This window comes from Cryptotermes secundus, unplaced genomic scaffold (genome assembly GCF_002891405.2).
Source record: "Cryptotermes secundus unplaced genomic scaffold, Csec_1.0 scaffold879, whole genome shotgun sequence".
Classification (NCBI taxonomy): Eukaryota; Metazoa; Arthropoda; class Insecta; order Blattodea; family Kalotermitidae; genus Cryptotermes; species Cryptotermes secundus.
In genome coordinates this window covers 39048-44232 of record NW_019731996.1, presented here as the reverse complement: position 1 = coordinate 44232, position 5185 = coordinate 39048, and positions in this window count along the sequence as shown.

The following is a 5185-nucleotide window of genomic DNA, read 5'->3' as shown; positions in this document are numbered from 1 at the left end:
CTTCTCTCGTGGTCGTCGACTGCCTGAGTCTTGTCTTACTCTAAATGGAAGAAATATTCCATTTGTAAATAGTGCAAAATATCTAGGTGTAATCTTCAACAAGAGAGTTACATGGAGATTACACATAGGAATGACCGAGGCCAAGGCCTTCAGAACATTCATTAGAGTATATTCCCTTTCCAAAAGTGAGCGATTGAGCGCGAACATTAAACTGACCCCCCATAAAGCTCTTATTAGATCTGTAATGACTTATGCTAGTCCCGCCTGGGAGTTTGCGGCAGACACCCATCTAGTGAAATTGCAGCGCCTACAAAACAAGGTTCTCCGCACCACTGGCAATTTTCTGAGGCGCACACCGTTCCGCGATTTACACATGGCTTTCAAAATCCCGTACGTATATGACTTAATTACAAAATTATGCAGGCAACAAGCAGAAGTTATACAAAATCATGAGAATGAGAATGTTCGCAACATCGGACAAGGCGAAGCCCGCCACAGAAAGTATAAGAGGCTTAAACTTGGAGGCGGTCAGGCATACGACCGTTCAAGCGACTAGACTGCCGTGGTAGCAAATAATACTGGAAATAGGGCGCAATCTGCTGTACTGAGCCTGGACTGACAGAGGCCTTGTATATATTGTACATAAAAGTAAGAAATAAGTGTGTATTGTAAGTCTATGTAAATACAGACAGTGGACATATTAAAACAGACTGACTGACAAATGACATACCCGGCCTCTCGTCAGAGAGGGCGCCCCAAATGGACAGGACAGCAACTTTCACAAAGAAGGAAACATCTGGTTATGAGCCCCAGCTGGGGCTCGACACCAAGACAGACAGACTGACTGACCGTCAGTTGTAACATGACTTTGACTTTGACTTGATGTTCCCACAGGGGTGTCTCTTATGAATATGCTTAGCCTTTGTCATGTGTACACATAGTGCATATGGTTTTATAATGAAAATTCTTCCTTTTGCGCTATATGCAAGTTCTCTGCCAGTCAACACTTTACAAAGCAGATTATGTGTCTGTCTTATTTACTCGTAGATTATACTACAACTGTAGCTTAATCACTTGAACGGCCGCCAATTTTAAGCCTCTTATATTTTCTGTAAGGCTTCTCCTTGTCTTGTTCTGCGAAGATGACAATTAAGGTAAAGTTGTCCCTGTGCTTAATTACTTAAGCACTACGCCATGAAGGCGTGTGGGGGAGTGGATGTATATAGATCCACATTTTCTGGACCTCGGCATCAGCTGGAGGTGAGTGCGAACATGACCATTCTCACGATAATTGTATGACCTCGGCTTATTTCCTGCAGAATTTTGTTATATAGTCGTATACATACGGAAGGTCGAAAGCCGTGAGTCGGTGTGCACCCTGTAAATTTGCCACTGGTGCGGAGAACCTTGTTTTGCATGTGCTGCGTGCCTGTCACAAATTCCCGGGCGGGGCAAGCATAAGTCCTTACTGATCTAATTAATGCCCTATGAAGGGTTAATTTAATTTTAGCTCTTAAATGCTCATTGTTAAGTAAGGAGTATGTTCTTCTAACTGTTCTGAAGGCCTTGGCTTCAATCATTTTTACCTCCAGCCTCCATGTAAACCTCTTATTGAAAATTACACCGAGATATTTTACATGACTAATGAAGGGGACGTTCCATCCGTTAAGGTGAACCTAAGGGGGCATAAGTCTATGAGAAAAATAGATTGCTAGAGTTTTATCTTCATTGCTTTTATGTTCCAGGGCTTACGCTGCGTCCCAATAGCACTGACACCTCGCTGTAGCTTTCTGAGAATATAAGCCTCTTTGCGGTCTGTTGCATATACGAGTATACAGATGTCGTCAGCAAAGAGACCCAGAAAGACACCAGGTGTTTGAGGCGTATCATTTAAATATATATACTTGTACTGTACGATATGGGGGACCGAACATAAACTTGTGGGCGTAGATATTTCACCTTCGACCAAGATTCTTAATTTTCTCTGAGAAAGGAAATAACTAATAAGCTTGAATAGACTGATCAAAAATTTTAATTTGGATAATTTATGTAGGAAGTAAAAGTGCCATGTTGTACCAACAGTTTTATCGATATCCAAGAATACCGCAGCCATACACGTTATTAATTTAAGGACACGTGGTCCGTAAGTCTCATTCATTGAAGTGTCGTGCTGTTATGGGCATGGAAACCACACTGGCTTACATTAAGCAGGCCTCTTTCAGAATAATTTTGTCGAATAGGTTTCCCGTTGTTGACAAGAGACTTAACGCACTAGATTTTTAGGGAATTTGGGATCCTTACCGGATTTTGGTAACGTCACGACTTTCGCTTTTAAGACTTTGGCAATTGGAGCAGCGACTAAATACATGTTAGATGTCTTAGAAGGTGCTTAAGGCATTTGTTTGGAATGCCACCAAGTCCACAAGCCGTTCTCCATTTTCAATTAATTTACTAATTTCTGTAAGTCACAGGGTCTTACTTTTCCAAAGGGGTGTCATCTACAGATGAGAGCAGAACTTGGACTCTAGGCTCTACCGGTCATTCAAGGTTTTTGTCACACAGGTCATGAGATGTGATCTTGTTTCCTAAACAATCCGCAATTGCGTTGCCTTTCTCTTTTGGGCGATAAATTATTCCTAAATTACCACAAACAGCGGTTGGCGTCTTTGGTCCGTTCCTGATAGTAAAGGATTTCGCAATATGCCACATAGCTTGAGGTGTGACCTTACAGTTCCCTAATCATGCTTCCCACTGTTCGAGTGCCTTTCTACGGATCATTCCTCTGATGGTTTTGGCAACCCAGTTAACTGCTGTTTTATATGCTGGAACCCAGTACAGTCCAGCAAACTGCTGCTGGCCCTCGCCACCATGATTCTTTGTTTCGAGCCCCTTTAGGATCCATGACCCATGTAATTCATGTTCATTCCAAGACCGTTACTGTGTTTGGAAATGGGATCTCCGCTTCGACGAGGAAGGGATCGGTCTTCCTGCATAGGGGATATGTTTGTTGCACCATACTTTCAGCACGAGTACATCCATGCTCTCACTCCATCCAGGTCACTATGGCCTCTGTTCAACATTCTTCACTGTACTATAATTAACAACATTTATATAAGGTATACAGAGGTTTTCTGTCAGTGTAGGATTGCGCAGCAGGTTATGCCTTATTTAAGTACTACGAACCTGCAGTTAGTCATCTGAACGATCGTAGGCTTGACCGCCGCTAAGTTTAAGCCTCTTATTCTTCTCTGCATGTCTTCTACTTGTTCAATACCATGTACATTTGGATTTACATGGTTTAGGATTACTTCTGCCTGTGTCCTGCATAATTTAGTTATGCAGTCGTACACGTACGGAATTTTGAAAGCCACGTGCATTTCGTGCGTCAGTGTGCGTCTGTCAAAGTTTCCAATAGCACGCAGAACGGTTCTGCAGGCGCTGCAGTTTCAAGAGATGAGTGTCCGCCCCATAGTCCCAGGTGAGAGAAGCATAAGTCATTACTGATCTAATCAAGGCTTTGTAAAGCGTCAAGTTTAGTATTTATACTAAAATGCTCACTTTTGAATAGAGAACATATACTTATTTACGTGCACAAGGTCTTGGCTACAGTCCTTTCGATATGGCGTTGTCCTCCTGTCGAAGGTGACATCACGACACTTCACATTATTTACAAAGGGGCGTTCCTACCATTTAGTTGTAGTACGTCCTCAGGGACTCTACGTATTTTACAAAAATTGATAGCCTGCGGTTCCCTTTCATTGATCTATATGTTCCAGCGCTCACACTAAGACTTCACTGCAATGACGCCGCGTTGCAGTTTGCAAAGAACACGACGTTCACGTTTCTCTCTCGCGAAAATACAGGTATCGTCCGCGAACAGAGCATGAGTACCAGATGCTGCGGCGGCATCATTTATGTATAGACTGTACAATATTGCAGAAAGGACCGAACCTTGAGGCATTCCTGCTGCTATTTTCTTGGCGTAGAGAGTTCGCTTTCTACCAAGCCTTTAAATTTTCTGTCAGTGAGAAACAAATGAGCTTAATGAGACTTGTCGAAAATCCTAATTCTGACAATTTATATAGTATGCCAGAGTGTCATGTTGTATCGAAGGTTTTCACGATATCCATGAACACCGTAGCTGTCGACATATTATTGTTGAAATTTAGCGTGACGTGATCCGCCAGTCTCAGCCGTTGAATTATCGTAGTGTGATCTGCTCGAAAGCCAACTCAGCCTCTCAAATAGTATGCCCTTTCAAGAGGCTGATCGGACGTAAGTTCTGAGGGAAAATCTTGGGTCTTCACTCAGTTTCGGCAGAGTTACGATTTTTGCTTCCTTCCAAATTGCCGGGAAGCGATAGTGTCGAAGACAGTGATTAAACAAATTTGTTAAATGGACAACAGGTCCTCTTGGAAAGTGTTTGAGACATTTCTTTTTTAATATCAGAGACTCACAATCAAACTGGCCTTATATATAGATAGGTGACGTCGGCCGCACCATAACTCAAACGGTTAGTCGCTGGCCTCTCACCGCGGCGGCCCGGATTCGATCCCGGGTCTGGTCAAGTGGGATTTGTGGTGGACAAAGTGACACTGGGGCGGTTTTTATCCTAGTACTTCGGTTTCCCCTGCCAATCTTCATTCCACCAAATTCTCCATCCCCATAATCACTCAGGGCAGGTACAATAGGCCAATCAGTGGCCACTGTGCCAAGTGGACCCAGCCTGTGGTGGTTACAGGATCCAACCAAAATAACCAGTAGGCATTTCAGTGATAAAAGGAGGGGCTATCAGAAAAACAAAATTAATAAGCTTGCAACAAACAGTAAGAACAAGAATATTAGATACCTGTATAGAAGAATAAATAACTTTAAGAGGGGTCACCAACCTAGAAGTTACTTACTGAAGGATGAGAATAGTGATCTGCTTACAGATTCCCACAACATTTCAAATAGGTGGAAGAACTACTTCTCTGTTATTGAATGTACATATGGTTAGTGATGTTAAGCAGATAGAAATTCATACAGCTGAGCCGTTAATACATAATCCTAGTCCTTTTGAGGTTGAAAGTGCTATTGCAAAACTGAAAGGGTATAAATCGCCAGGTAATGATAACGTTCCGGGCACAACTTATTCAAGCAGGAGGCGAAATATTACGTTCTAAGATCCATAAGCTAATTACTT